The 16,688-nt window shown below is 41.3% G+C and overlaps 1 protein-coding gene across 1 annotated transcript in view; it reads right to left on the minus strand.

The window, feature by feature from the left end:
* RNF13 (ring finger protein 13) overlaps window positions 1–16,688 on the minus strand; it is a 74,858-nt gene that overhangs the window by 14,639 nt on the left and 43,531 nt on the right. The gene's annotated exons all lie outside the window — the stretch shown is intronic.

The following is a 16,688-nucleotide window of genomic DNA, read 5'->3' on the forward strand; positions in this document are numbered from 1 at the left end:
CCCCTTAGATTGTAAGCTCTTTTGAGGAGTTCCTCACTTCTATTGTGTGTACTATTATTCTTCTTCATTAGGCCACTTTCAGAAGAGGTGCCTTTGTTGCAGACTTTTGGTGCAGCCTCAACAACATTGCCCATTACCATTAATGAATGGCATTTTCAAAATCCTGGACTTGTGAATTCCAAATCCAGTGCATGCATATTATGTTGCAAATCTGAAGCTAAAGCTGTGGCAAACCCCGACCGCCCCGCAGCAGATTTTTTTCTGATCATGCTTTATTGTTAGCAGATGGTCAATTCTTTAAAACCATTTTTCTATTTAATGGCTTTACCTAACTACACGGCACAGCCGGATGTTGGCTCTATAAATAAAATGGATCATTTTATTATTCCTCCATGAAATACTTCAGTTTTTGATAGAATAATCTTTTTTTTGCAACCAGTTTAGCGAAACTGTTATACTGTTCCAGGAAAGTGTTTAAATAGGAGCTTGTGGAGAAAGGCCAACATTCCTGAGATTCCATGGCCAGCCGGATAGACTCCATCCACCTAAAGACAACCCACCCAGAGAATTCTTAAGTCAACATCACCGCATAAAAACTGGCTTAGGAACTCTACATTAAAGTCTTACTGAAAAGTTTTATAGTTCAATATGTAGAGTGACAACTGAACGAACAGAAGAAATAAGTAAAAGTAATGCTGCTTTAGGGTCAATTTCCTCTGTGACAGTTCCCATCAGCCTATGCAAACAAATATCTGTGCAAGACATACTCCTAGCAAAGATCAAAATAGTTATCCAATAAAAGGTGCCAGGTTGTCACAGAAGGGCACGTTTCCCTCTTCACACCCCTTCCCTGATCCATATACTACACAGCTACCTATTCGGTTCTTCTGGAGAAGAAACACCAACCAGAGCTTTGTTTTCAAGGGCCCTAGATCAGCTAAAGAACAACGTAGTGACTTGTATGCACCAATAGGATGAATACAAGGCCTAGTAAGATATTCAGTGCATCAATACAACTTTGCATATAAATAGCATAAAGCCTACAGCATGGAGGCCGGCAGTGGTACAGTTATTGCACAAGTGTCCATAGAAACAGATTAACAGTGTCCTGTACCCATAGAGATGGCAAATAGACATTCTGTCCATGTGCAACCCACTCAGATCTTTAGAATAGTAACATTCACCAGAAGAGAGGTATGCATTGAGCCAGACTATAAAGCGTTTGGACATGTACTATCAGCATTCTGAATTCAATATATCTTCAAGTGTTTTATAAAAGAAGTCCAAGCACAAACTTTATTTGTTAATGTCATGTGAGATTAAAGTTCTGGTGTAAGATCTCAATAGGAGAGAAAAAGTTCCAAAGCAACTAAAACGAGTTGAGGCAAAACATATGGAAGCAAATCTATAGTTGCAGGCAACACCTAAAATATCTGCACAAGGGAAAGAATAAAGGAAAATAGTCCAGCATAGGATTGCAGGTTAAAGAATCCAAGGTTTATTCCATATAAACGTGTAGGATACAAGAGTAGACAATTAACGCGTTTCAAGTGAGCATGGCACCCTTCCTCATAAGAGTGCAATGCGCTCTTGAAATGCATCACTTGTCTACTTTTGTTGGATCCTGAATGTTTACATGGAATAAATCTTGATTCTTTTATCTGCAGCCTTGCACTGGATTGTTTTATTATCCTATTGCTGGTGATGACCTGCACAGTCCGAGAGCAAAGTATGCTACTCTAGGTAAGCGGGAATGCTTTCGCACAAGGGATAGTGTTACAAATGGCAATAAAGTGGTCCTCTTATTTCAGCTTTGATGGTCCATGCTTACTTTCAGTGTGTTAGGGCGCTGGTAATGTAATTACATGATTTGATTGAGGAGTACAATGCTTGGAAGTTACAAGTTCCATCAAATACTGTAGCTAAAGCAATGAAAAAAACAAAATCATCCAAACCATATTCTATGCAATTTGTGAAATAGATCACTCAATGATCAATCTAAGCGTGTATGTTAACGGTGGAGGTTTTGCCAGAAAGACATGCAAACTCAGACTCATCCACTAGGGACCAGTTCTCACAAAAGAATTAAATCTGAAGAAATCTATTCATAAATTACTTTTTAAGAGAAATGGCCTCAAGCCACCGGATTTACAAACATACCAGGATGATGGAGTGCACATAAAGAGATAATGTAAAACAGACAATGTCTGAAATTGCCTGTTGAAAGTCATTTCTCTAGCTCAGAGCGGCTGAAGGCTATTGACCACACGTCTCTACAGAGAAAGAGCTTCACATGTAGGTAATGGAATCTTACATTAAGCAATGCAAATGTGATTACCTAAAAAGGCCTTGTCTCTGGCACCAGCACCATGGCCTTGGTGCTCGGCTTAACTCTTCACAGCCTAAAAGGCATTATCCTTGCTATAGGAAGTCTTCTGTCTTGAAACAATTAATTTAATGCAAGACGTAATGGATGTCTTGACTGCAACTGCATTTAACACAAAAATCCCAAAGCACGTGTTGTGTTCACAGGAGTCAGGGAGGCTAAGATATGAGCTGATTCGCCCCATATTTTATACTGGAAGTGTTATAAAGCATAATTATTTAAAACTGACTGGTGTATTCATTTAGACTGTTCCTATGGCTAACCGGAGTACATTACTGCAGGAATAGGTTAAAAGCCAAGGTCACCAAACTGGCGGCTGCTTAAAAGCATCCCTCCTATAATGGATGGAGTTTACATTTTGGCGTGAACTTGACGTGGAGCTTTAGTGATCAGGATACAGATACAAAAAATTTCTAATCAATTTTTGATTGGCAATATTAATATAAACAAGCAAAAACATTGCATGGAGAAGCCCAACATATTTGGGCCATTACAAAACATAAGACAAAGCAGAAAGAATCTTGTAGCATTGAATAGGACATTACAAAAACTGTAAAACTGGTAGGCTCTATTATTAGAGACATGTGACATGAGGATAATGGTGATCTATGCAATGCAACAACATACAGGACTGTAAAACAGGAATAGCTGGCTCTCCACACAATCACCCACAATGCAAATAACCGAGCTGGCAAGAAATTGCACATATACCTGTGGTGCCGGAGAAAAGGAACCCGAAAAAACAATGGATCAATTTTTTTCCTGTTCCAGAGCTATAAAACATACAGGAGCTGGGGGGGGGAGAAACGACAAGACTCGTGCAATTTCATTTAAACACATATCCTGATGCCAGAGCAATCATCGAATGTACACATTAACATTCTCTGTTCTAGTCTATGACAATGGAAGGAGGATCATGGTTGTCAACAATTGTCAAAAATATCTACTTTTGTGTTTATCTGCAGCACAGGACAAAAGCTATTCCATAGTAGCTAACTAACTTGGAACTGCTTTAATTGTATAGGGTTTGCCATAAAGCCAAAATATGGCCCAACTGAGAAATAGCTGCTTTTTTAGGCCATACCTCTTGTGATTGTTTTTTAAACTATCATGCCCAAAAAACAGCCATATTTTGTGGCTCTAGAAAACACATTCCAACAGCAATCAAAAAACAATTCCAAAATAGAAATTTTTTTGAGACAAACTATGCACGAATTTTGTGACTTTCCACAAATCTAAATCCTTCCTATACTTAACTGTTTTATGCTCCAGAGGAAGTGCTTTTCTTTTTGAATTTCCTTTCTGTCTGACCACAGTTCTCTCTGCTGACACCTCTGTCCATTTTAGGAACTGTCCAGAGTAGGAGCAAATCCCCATAGCAAACCTATCCAGCTCTGGACCGTTCCTAAACGAGACAGAGGTGTCAGCAGAGAGCACTTGTGGTCAAACAAACGAAATTCAAAAAGAAGAGAACTTCCTGTGGAGCATATAGCAGCTGATAAGTACTGGAAGGATTAAGATTTTTAAATAGAAGTAATTTACAAATCTGTTTAACTTTCTTGCACCAGTTGATTTAAAAAAAATAAAAAAAAAAGTTTCCAGTGGAGTACCTCTTTAACCCCTTAAGGACGGAGCCCATTTTCACCTCTAGGCCGAAGCCCTTTTTTTGCAAATCTGACCACTGTCACTTTAAACATTAATAACTCTGGGATGCTTTTACTTATTCTGATTCTGAGATTGTTTTTTCGTGACATATTCTACTTTAACATAGCGGTAAATTTTTGTGGTAACTTGCATCCTTTCTTGGTGAAAAAACCCCAAATTTGATGAAAAAATTTAAAATTTTGCATTTTTCTAACTTTGAAGCTCTCTGCTTGTAAGGAAAACGGATATTCCAAATAAAAAAATTTTGGGATTCACATATACAATATGTCTACTTTATGATTGCATCATAAAATTGATGAGTTTTTACTTTTGGAAGACACCAGAGGGCTTCAAAGTTCAGCAGCAATTTTTCACAAAATTTTCAAACTCACAATTTTTCAGGGAACAGTTCAGGTTTGAAGTGGATTTGAAGGTTCTTCATATTAGAAATACCCCACAAATGACCCCATTATAAAAACTGCACCCCCCAAAGTATTCAAAATGACATTCAGTAAATGTTTTAACCCTTTAGGTGTTTCACAGGAAAAGCAGCAAAGTGAAGGAGAAAATTCAAAATCTTCATTTTTTACACTCGCATGTTCTTGTAGACCAAATTTTAGAATTTTTACAAGGGGTAAAAGGAGAAAATGTATACTTGTATGTGTAACCCAATTTCTCTCGAGTAAGCACATACGTCATATATCTATGTAAAGTGTTCAGCGGGCGCAGTAGAGGGCTCAGAAGCGAAGGAGCGACAAGGGGATTTTAGAGAGTACGTTTTTCTGAAATGGTTTTTGGGGGGCATGTCGCATTTAGGAAGCCCCTATGGTGCCAGAACAGCAAAAAAAAAAAAAAAAAAAACACATGGCATACCATTTTGGAAACTAGACCCTTTGAGGAACATAACAAGGAATAAAGTGAGCCTTAATACCCCACAGGTGTTTCACGACTTTTGCATATGTAAAAAAAAAAAAAAAAAAAAAAAAAAAAAAAAATTTCACAAAAATGTTGGTTTTCCCCCAAATTACATGTACGTCGCTCGTCATGAAGGGGTTAAAAGGAGGCATATGCTAGGAATCAGCAAGTATTGTACACTGCTCAAAAAATATAAAAAAGGGAACACCAAGATAACACATCCTAGATCTGAATGAACAAACTAATCGCATGAAATACTTTCGTCTTTACATTGTTGAATGTGCTGACAAAATCACACAAAAATTATCAATGGAAATAAAATTTATCAACCCATGGAGGTCTGGATATGGAGTCACACTCAAAATCAAAGTGGAAAACTACACTACAGGCTGATCCAACTTTGATGTAATGTCCTTAAAACAAGTCAAAATGAGGCTCAGTAGTGTGTGTGGCCTCCACGTACCCATATGACCTCCCTACAATGCCTGGGCATGCTCCTGATGAGGTGGCAGATGGTCTCCTGAGGGATGTGCTCCCAGACCTGGAATAAAGTATCCACCAACTCCTGGACAGTCTGTGGTGCAACGTGGCGTTGGTGGATGAAGCGAGACATGATGTCCTAGATGTGCTCAATCGGATTCAGGTCTGGGGAACGGGCGGGCCAGTCTATAACATCAATGCCTTCCTCTTGCAGGAACTGCTGACACACTCCAGCCACGTGAGGTCTAGCATTGTCATGCATTAGGAGGAACCCAGGGCCAAACGCACCAGCATATGGTTTCACAATGGGTCTGAGGATCTCATCTCAGTACCTAATGGAAGTCAGGCTACCTCTGGCAAGCACATGGAGGGCTGTGCGGCCCCCCAAAGAAATGCCACCCCACACCATTACTGACCCAGCGCAAAACCGGTCATGTTGGAGGATGTTGCAGGCAGCAGAACGTCCTCCACGGCATCTCCAGATTCTGTCACGTCTGTCACATGTGCTCAGTGTGAACCTGCTTTCATCTGTGAAGAGCACAGGGCGCCAGTGGAGAATTTGCCAATCTTTGTGTTCGCTGGCAAATGCCAAATGTCCTGCACAGTGTTTGGCTGTAAGCACAACCCCCACCTGTGGACGTTGAGCCCTCATACCACCCTCATGGAGTCTGTTTCTGACAGTTTGAGTGGACACATGCAAATTCGTGGCCTGCTAGAGGTCATTTTTTTGGGTCACACTGTACAGCCCAATGTCAGAAAGCTGGGTTTGCGTCCGAGATCTTGGGTCTTCCAGCAGGACAATAACCCCAAACATATGTCAAAAAGCACCCAGAAATGGATGGCAACAAAGTGCTGGAGAGTTCTGAAGTGGCAATGAGTCCAGATCTAAATCCCATTGAACACCTGTGGAGAGATCTTAAAATTGCTGTTGGGAAAAGGCGCCCTTCCAATAGGAGAGACCTGGAGCAGTTTGCAAATGAGGAGTGGTCCAACATTCCGGCTGAGAGGTATAAGAAGCTTATTGATGGTTATAGGAAGCGACAGATTTCAGTTATTTTTCCAAAGTGTGTGCAACCAAATATTAAGTTAAGGGTGCCAATAATTTTGTTCAGCCCATTTTTGGAGTTTGGTGTGACATTATGTCCAATTTGCTATTTTTCCTCCTTTTTTGGTTTAGTTCCATTACACACAAAAGGAATAAACGTGTATAGCAAAACGTGTTACTGCAATCCTTTTCTGTGAGAAATACTTCATTTTCTAGAAAAATTTCAGGGTTGCCAAAATTTACGGCCATGACTGTATAAGCGCCATGGCCTCCAAAGGTTGGGATGCTAGGTGACGGACCCCTGCCAATCTAGTACTGATGGCCCTAACCCCTATAACCTCCTGTTGTATGGTAAATTTCTATGCATAATGAATAATTATGTGTTCACCTCTTGGAACTTTCCTAATAGCACCAATCTGTAAAACACACTTATTATTAGGAACATCCCTAGAGACAGGCACCCACGCAAGACAAACATACACAAAGAAGTAATTGTTACAATAACCACAATAATAAGCATTATTCCAATACTCAACCACTGCATATAGCGTTTCTCATTTTGGTCATGAATTCTTAAAACTTGGCTCTCGGTAGAATGTTTGTCATTAGCTATCATCTTGCCAGTCTAATAAATAAAGGTGGTGATGTTTTATATCTATGCGTTTGCTTCCTGCATTGATCTTTGCACTGCTGCCAAGTTTAATATATCCTTAGTTGTCTTCATAAATCAGAGTTAGTAAATTTTGGTGAACCACTAACTTTTGGAACAACCAAATTAGTTGTTGGCTGACATGACCTGCAGAGACATCTGCCTCTGTAGAGATAATGCAATAGACACAAGCTTTGTGCTAGACCAAGAAATTCGACTTTCTCCTAAATAATCACTTGTTCACATAGTATAACAAATCTCCAGCTCAGTCTGTATTCACATTACTTGGGAGTTTTAGAACTTAAAATGTATTCATGAGTTTACGCCAAAAATTAACCACCCGGTTTTGACTATATACCCTTTTAGAGGGGTTTAGTTTTGTCAGCATTGAGTTTCCATTGCTTGTCTGGCATGTTCATTTTTAGTCAATGTCATCCTCTCCTTCCCACTTCAAGTGGGACAGATCCATTGGTGTTATCACGCCATTGACTCTTAGGCTAGGTTCACACCGTAGAATTTCTGTGTGGAACTCCACAGAAGAATTCCACACAGACATTACGCAGCAGCATTTCAATTAGATTCTGCTGCACTCCTCCCATAGCAGAATTTCAGCACCTGATGTTTCTAGTGTGGAAATTCAGATTCCGTTGTCTGCAAAAAGAATAGTCTGCACGGAAATGCATTGCCATCTATGAGAGGGCGCATTTCCGAGCAGTCCTAAAGTTGGCATGTTCATTCTCCAGGCTCTCTGGCAGGTGTTTACACTGGTGTGATGCTTTAAAGTAGCCATTGTTGTGGTGGTACTTTGTTGGGTGGTGTTGCCCAGGGCTTGGTCAAGCGGCAGTGGGGCTGCCTTGCCACTGGGCTTGGTGTCAGGGCGGTGGTGGTTGCCGCACAGCGCTACGCTAGTATAAGTTTAGGGACCTGCTCTTATCAGGTAGTCTTGACATGGCAAGTGGGCTTACATGTCTTGATCAAAAAAGTATGCTAACAACCTGATCATTTTTGAAACTATGCTGAGGAGCAATAAGTTCATAGTACAAGTTGTGTATGTGCGGCCATGTCCCGTTTCTCTATTTTTAAGACCCCTTTGACACATGACATCCCAAACTGCTTCAGGACTATGGCAATCTTAGCACTGAGTGGAAACTCTCAATCTGGATTTCTATTGCAAACCCAACATATTCTGTGCCAGAAATTCTGTCTGCGTCAGAATGTGCACCAGAATTTGCGCCAGAATTGAAAAAAAACCCGACTAACTCTCCATTTTACGGAGAAAACCAGAAAAAGGGGTACTGCAGACGAGAAAAGTGGCTTGTCCCCGACATTTTCACAAAAACCATACATATTTACTAAGGTTTCCACAGAAAATGTGGTGGATTTGAGCTGAGGAAAACCCCACAGATCGGAGCATGTGTAAAGAAAAAATGTAGGGAAAAGTGAAAAATGTAGGGAAAGCTTTGTAAATAAAGTGGAAAAAAAATCGTGGGGAATTAAAACCCACAAGGAAAACTACACTCCACTCTTAGTAAATCAGGGCCAATAAGTCCCAATTCCAAGGTTTAAAATGTTGGTTCTTAACTTTAGGATTTCTGTCTCCATGGTGAGCTACAATTATATTTACTTCTCAGCTGCACATTACATGTATAAACAAGGATTAGCTTGACTTCTTTTGAATCCCGTTACCAAGAAAAAATAAAAATGTACATATTAGGGTCCCATGCTCATGCCAATTCCCTTAGGCTGCAGAAAAATTTTGTAGCTTGCAAACAAAATGCTTTTCTCCCTCAATGTAACCACCAGTTTGTTTAACTCCTATTTAAAGGGGTACTCCGGTGAAACCCTTTTTTCTTTTAAATCAACTGGTGGCAGAAAGTTAAACATGTTTGTAAATTACTTCTATTAAAAAATCTTAATCCTTCCAGTACTTATTAGCTGCTGAATGCTACAGAGGAAATTCCTTTCCTTTTGGAACACTGATGACATCACGAGCACAGTGCTCTCTGCTGACATCTCTGTCCATTTTAGCAACCATGCATAGCAGATGTATGCTAAGGGCAGCACGGTGGCTCAGTGGTTAGCACTGCTGCCTTGCAGTGCTGGGGACTTGGGTTCAAATCCCACTAAGGACAACAATAAATAAACCATTATTATTATTATTATTATTATAATAACGTCAGCAGAGAGAACTGTGCTCGTGATGTCATCAGAGAGCATTCCAAAAAGAAAAGAATTTCCTCTGTAGTATTCAGCAGCTAATAAGTACAGGAAGGATTAAGATTTTTTAATAGACGTAATTAACAAATATGTTTAACTTTCTGCCACCAGTTGATTTAAAAGAAAAAAGGTTTTCACCGGAGTACCCCTTTAAACCATCTTTAAACCTCTTTCACCATCCCCCATTGCCATATAACAGGGTGCTGATGGGTTTTCATGGCAGCTGGGGATTCTGTGGAATGGCAGTATATCTGGTGTTTGTTGCACGCTCTCAGGTTTGGCCCTAAATTCAGAGCTTGGGTGCGACTATTATGATAGTCCTAGGGCTCGTGTACATACAAATTTGGAAATGTCTAAGTCTTTTCCCTTGGGTAGGGGTACATGTCGGGGATGTCCGTTATTCCCCTTTTTGTTTGCTTTGGCTGTGGATCTGCTGGTGGCTGCCATTCGGGCTTCTGCTTCTATATGTGGATTGCACGGGGGACCCTTGGAGGAGAAGGTCTCCATGCATGCGGATGACGCTTTGGTTTATTTAGCCATTGTGGAAGGTTCCTTGGTGGCGTTGTTGGATCTTCTTGACCGGTTTGGCTCCTTTTCGCGCCTGCGGGTCAACTGGTCAAAGTCCTCCCTGCTGCCTCTATCTAGGATGGTTGTTATTCCTCCTCCTCTCTCACATGGTCTCCGGGTGGTTGACAAGTTTAGGTATCTGGGTGTTGAAGTCTCTGCATATCTTGGTGATTTTCTGTCCCTTAATTTGGATCCTATTGTGTCCTCCACCACTGTCTGGCTGCAGGCATGGTCGTCCTTACCATTATCGTTGGCTGGCAGAGTTAATTTTTTTTTTTTTTTTTTTAAACAATGTTTTATTAAAGCTTTCATAGAAACATCAGAAAAATGTACAAACAATACATCAAAGTCCCTGAGCAGAGCAGAGCAGTACACATCGGAACACATCAGTATCTGTCACACACTACGTGTAACACATAGTCAGACATATAAATGCATGTCACTATATCCTACGATGTATCTACATATATGACTCATGGAACTAAGCCTTATTTTCCTCGAGTTATGAGAAGCCCAGCGGTATCTATTCGTGAGCACGATAGGCTGGTGTCGCCAACTAGGCAGTAGCATAACGCCCCAGTCCCATGGGATAAACTTATCCTGTACTAATACAGTAACACCGCAAATCATGTCTACACAGGATATTAGTCGCTGCTCCGCGAACTAACCAACCCCAAGAGTCTCCCCACTCAGTCCAGCCGAGATCTGCAGAACTCATGTACCATCTAGACTACAACAAACAACACTATAGACACACACCACAGGAGAAGATAGAAATAAGATCCCATGGTGAACACAGATCAGCTACCTAGAGAAAAATAGGTAGAAAAGAAGTAGTGAAAAAGAAGGTAAAGAAGAAAAGAAAAGATAGAAGAGAAGAAGAAAAATCTCTCAGCATGTCCGCCCCGCCCCTCCACCTACTATGTAACTTTAAGACCACCCAGCGAGCCACTGATGCTTGCTCTGCAATACCATGAGGAGTCTACAAACTCCTTCATCAGATCAGGTAACTCACTGGGTGCGTATGCATCCTCCATGAACGATCGCCAAGTTTTGAAAAATTTGCCTGCTCTCTTTTCCGTATCTCTCAGTGTATCTAATCTATCAATAAACAGTAAGGTTTTCATGATTTCAATTACCTGCGTAAGCGTCGGAGGATCCTTCTGCAACTGGCAGAGTTAATATCTTTAAGAGGATTTATCTCCCTTGTATGTGTTCCACCTGTCACCTGTGACCAAGTGGTTTGTGGTTCTTTGTACAAGTGAATGGTATACTGAGATCCCTCTACAGGCTATACAAGCCACCGAGACTGGATAAGGCACTACTCCAAGCACCAAAACAGAGGGGTAGCTCCTAATATCTATAACTATTTCTTAGCATCTCAGCTGATGTACGTGGCCTGGTGGATTGATCTGGATCTCTCCAACGTGACTATGGCTCTGGCAGGTGCTATCATGGATTTGTATTAGACTTTAACCAATGCCCTACATAGATATACTCCTTTTCCTTTGTTGCCTCCTATTAAAACAGTGGCGGCAGTGTGGTCGGTGGTTTCTGGGCACTTCCCGCAACCAGTAGTTTCTCTTACAGCACCTCTGTGGGGGAACCCTCATTTTGAGCACCTGCAGGAGTTTGAGGCGGCTGGGTTCTGGAGTTCCCATGGGGGTCAAATTTGCTATGCACTTGTTTGTGGAGGCTACTTCCTTTCCATCTTTTGCGGATGTGTGTGACCGTTATCTTGTACCGCGGAGTGCTTATTATCGATATCTTCAGCTGAGACATGTGGTTCATGAACAATTTGGCTCCTTGCATGTGACCCCTGCATTTTCTGAGATGGAGTTGCTCCTGGGTACCGCCGACCTCTCTAAGCCACTGACACAGGCGTATGCCTTGCTTCAGTCCGTGGGTCCAGACCCCTTTGCCCTTGCCTAGGGGTGGGTGGAGGAGCTTTCAGAGGAGCAGTGGAAGGATGTTGCAGCGAGATATTAAAGGGGTACTCCGGTGCTTAGACATCTTATCCCCTATCCAAAGGATAGGGGATAAGATGCCTGATCGCGGGAGTCCTGCCGCTGGGGACCCCCGTGATCTTGCACATGGCACCTCGTTTGTAATCAGTCCCTGGAGCGTGTTCGCTCCTGGTCTGATTACCGGCGACCTCAGGGCCGGCGGCGTGTGACGTCACGCCTCCGCCCCCCAGCATCTTATCCCCTATCCTTTGGATAGGGGATAAGATGTCTAAGCACCGGAGAACCCCATTAAGCATGTCACGGGCACTCACCACAGTGGCATATCCAGTCCAGATTTATTCTCAGTTTGTATTATACCCCAGTTAAACTCTTTCGTATTGGGGTTTCCCCTACGGATGTCTGTTTTCGTTGTATAAAATGATAGAGGGTCCTTTATGCACAAGGTGTGGAGTTGTCCTTGTGTGGTTCCCTTTTGGAGGGCAGTGATGCAGATTTTGGCAGACCATCTAAAGTTTCCCTTTGTTTTTAACACTGAGGATTGTCTGCTGGGGCTGAACAATGGTCTTGAGTCAGGCTCTCAGACTAATTCTCATCCGATTCCTTTTTTTTCTGTGCCCGTAAGGTTGTAATTATGGCCTGGAAGCATACTTCCCCCTCCCCCGATGTCCTGCTGGTTTAAGCTGGTTAATAAGTATGTCCCGCTATATAGAACCTTATATATTAGTACTCCTTATATATTAGTACTCCAAGAAGTTTGATAAGGTTTGGATGCCTTGGTTGATTTTGGGGGAGTCTGTGGTCCCATCGGAGAGTGTGGGTTCTCCTCAAAAAATTGGGGAGCTTATAGCATATCAGTGGAAGGAAGGAAGGTGTTCTGCAGTGTACACATGGTGTGCTTGTGGTTGTATCGTATGTCATTTGGCTGTTCTGCTCCAGGGGCTTCATCTTTGGCCCGTTTCCTGATTGATAGTTTTGTTTTCCATATGGACTCATTCTCTCTACTGATGTATTGTTTGTAACCCTGTATATTTCTTTGTGATTTTTGTGGACTTATGTCCTGTGTAAACTGTGTGCTCTTGCGGAGCTCCCTAGTGTTTTGTTATATGCTTTGTTTATTTTCTGTTTCTAAAATTATAAATAAATACTCAAAAAAAATAATAATAATAATTAAAAAACATGTGATATGCTGCTCCAGAATCTATACTCCAAGTCTTTTGATGTACCTGTGCTTGTATTAAAGTGAACCTATCGGATCCCCAGGGCCTCACATTCCACTGCTGTTCTTCTATGTTCTCCATAATGGTACATGAATACAAAAAGTTCTTTCAGCTCACCTCCTCCACGGTCTGCACGGACTTCAAGCCTGGCCTGGCTTCATACGTGTAAGAAATTGAAGAACGAAGTAGTCCAGCAGCACCTTAAAATGGTGAATCTTTATTCTTTTCTTTAAAATCCAGAGCACACTCCAAACATCATCACCATGCCGGCAGGCAACTCACATGGATGCGTTTCAAATGCATGCGCGTTCTTGATCAAGAGCTGAAAGGTAACTTTAATTGATGTTGGGCTCCATTATAAAGTCTATCCTCCGATATCTGGATTGTTTTTTGTTGTGCTCACTGTTGGAGGGATGTACACACTGTTATTCCCCATATGCAAAGTATAAGTGCTATTCAAAAGGTGCCTGGAATGCATAGAGCAAAGAGGAAAAATGGAGGGAATTTGAATGGACACATTCAAATATAATGAGTGGCATATGCAGATCGTAGAACAGCGATGGGCACACAAGGCACCCCTATAAATGCAAATATTTATATGGCAGTGTTTCATAGACTGTATGCATCTTTCATAGACTGTATGCAAAGTAAAGATATGAACACGTAATTCACAAGACACTTTGGAGTTTCACAAGTGAAATTCCTGGATGTTTGTGTGGTGGTTGAGTAAGGGACACTGTTTGCCAAGGGAAAGCGCAAGCCTACAGGAAAAAAATTCTATTACTATTATAAAGTCACTACTTCACTTCAAGGGCTATTATCCCGCATATGAAGAAGGCTTTACAGTTTGGCCATCTTGTATGCCTTAAAAAGGATCAATAGTGACTATAACCATTTTCTAATCCAAGCAGGGATAAAACATGACAGGCAGAGAGGAGTTATCCACAAAATTAAAAATAGAGCTGTGCAGAAAGCTAGATCAGAGGTATTAAGGAAAGCAAAAGAAAGAATGAATGAGAGAGGGCTTGTTGTGTCACTTCCTTTTGTCCTTTGTCCTCTATTGCAAAACTGGTCCCACCTAAAGCTGATCCTCAGAGTCAGTATGTGGCAATACGTAAGCCCAATATCCCATTCAGGAGAAATTAAAACATAAGTGACCACCTGGTAAAAAGTGATATAGCACTGCTGAAAGAAGGCTACAAGACTGTACCTCGAAAGGGTCATTTCAATGGTCAATGCATTATCACCTAATAATCAGTTATCTAAGTATGGGAAATGTTAAACATCAAGTTTCCTAGATCATTCCGAACGAGATATGTAGTTCACTGCCCATATACTTTTTTTTGTATTGGAAAGATTATAAGAACTGTAATGGGGGTCTTAGGGAAAATGTAAGATTAAAAACAAGTAACTGTCGATACCATTATGACTAGAGATGAGCGAATTCAGTAAATTCGATTCGTCACTAACTTCTCGGCTCGGCAGTTGATGACTTATCCTGCATAAATTAGTTCAGCTTTCAGGTGCTCCGGTGGGCTGGAAAAGGTGGATACAGACCTAGGAAAGAGTCTCCTAGGACTGTATCCACCTTTTCCAGCCCACTGGAGCACCTGAAAGCTGAACTAATTTATGCAGGATAAGTCATCAACTGCCGAGCCGAGAAGTTCGTGACGAATCGAATTTACTGTAAGTTCGCTCATCTCCAATTATGACAGTAGAACTGTCATAATAGTAATGGAACTGTTGTACACATGCTAAGCTCACCTTTAACATTTTTGTATTACAGAACAGGGGGCTATAGGCATAATAATCTTCTGCACTATAAATAGAGATCATGATAACCCAAGCCTTGGGTCTGATCCGTCTGAAATCATAGGTAAAAAAAAATAAAATAAAATATCAGATGTTGTCTCTTGCTATTCTCTTTTAAAAGGTGTACTCCACTGAATTTTTTTTATCCATCCATCGTGCCCAGGCTGCAAAAGTAAAAACAGCAAACTTTAACTCACCTTCTGAGTAAAAAAAAAAAAAAGAAAACATGTTAACAAAAAGGTGGACTCCTTTAAGTGCCATGTATTAATATTGTAATAGGATTTTTTTTCAATGGTTTTTAATTGATAAATACGTTAACATGTTATGCTTTCTGGGATGACATGGCAGAGGGGATCTTTCATCAAGTGATCAAATATTCAGCTTTTCAGGGCCAAGATGAAGCATATCCTAGACTCTACATCCCTTTGTCTTTTTAGAAACAAAGCTACTTCAATATGTTAAAAGGGCTGCTAGGCCCCTGTAATAATCCAAGCCTTCCTAACAGGTGTGCTCTAAAAATCTGATACTTTTTAAAATATTCTCAAAACTAAAATGTGGAAAATGACTAAGCTGTAGATTGTTCTCATTTTGTTATTGCTATTACCTGTGCAATACAGGCACCACTTTTATATTGGAGTGCTGGTGGCCAGACTAATTGGCTGAGGTAATGTCAAAATTAAAAGGGGTCATGAAGGAAAAAAACTTTATATATAAACTGGCTCCAGAAAGTTAAACAGATTTGTAAATTACTTCTATTAAAAATTCTTTATCTTTCAGTACTTATGAGCTGCTGAAGTTGAGTTGTTCTTTTCTGTCTAAGTGCTCTCTGATGAAACGTGTCTCGGGAACTGTCCAGAGTTGAAGCAAATCCCCATAGCAAACCTCTTCTACTCTGTGCAGTTCCCGAGACAAGCAGAGATGTCAGCAGAGAGCACTGTTGCCAGGCAGAAAAGAACAACTCAACCTCAGCAGCTGATAATTATTGAAAGGATTAAGATTTTTTTTAATAGAAGTAATTTGCAAATCTTGTGCAGACAAAGAAGAGGTGTTGAACTGGCACTACTTTAAACAGTACATTCCAGGGTTAATCCCAAAGGGCACAAAGGCAAGGTGTGGAAACAGGAACTCTGATAGCACACACATCGGGAAAACAATCCGCTGTTTATATATATTAGAGTGCGAGAGGATATGAAGTCGGTCCACACAGGGATAGGTTCACCTCGACTCATAAATCATGTCAAGATGCAGCATGGAGGTAACCCTAGTGTCTTAAAATTTGCTGGCCTTGAAATAGTATCCTCTTCGAGAGATGGAGGAGACAGGAATAACCTGCTCCTCCAAAGAGGCAAAATGGATTTTGCAAACCGACGCTATGGACCTCCCAGGGCTAAATGACAAAACCGATCTGTTTTTTTGTATATAAATTTGTGATTTTTGTCTTTTCCACCGTTTTAACATGTTCTATGTAGTCAGGTATTTGTAGTGGTCTTATATTCTTTCCTCGGGGTGTTATTACAATGTCACCTACCTTTTGTTCTTTTTGGCTTCCAAGTGCAGTGCTCTGCGCATGCGCCCGTTCCTATTCCTGACTGGGACGGCGTCCCCTGGTCGCTTAGCAGCCCGCATCACATGTCCAGTACCTCAGTGGCGTCAGCACAGCCTCTCACGGAGGGTATTCCTGCCTCAGTGGGGGTGGGCGTGTCAGACGTCACATGAGTCTGTTCACGTGATTGCGGGAGGTGGCGGCCTGAGGATCAGCTGACTTTGCCGGAAGAAGGACGGGATGTCA

The sequence above is a fragment of the Hyla sarda genome, chromosome 3, assembly GCF_029499605.1.
Source record: "Hyla sarda isolate aHylSar1 chromosome 3, aHylSar1.hap1, whole genome shotgun sequence".
Classification (NCBI taxonomy): Eukaryota; Metazoa; Chordata; class Amphibia; order Anura; family Hylidae; genus Hyla; species Hyla sarda.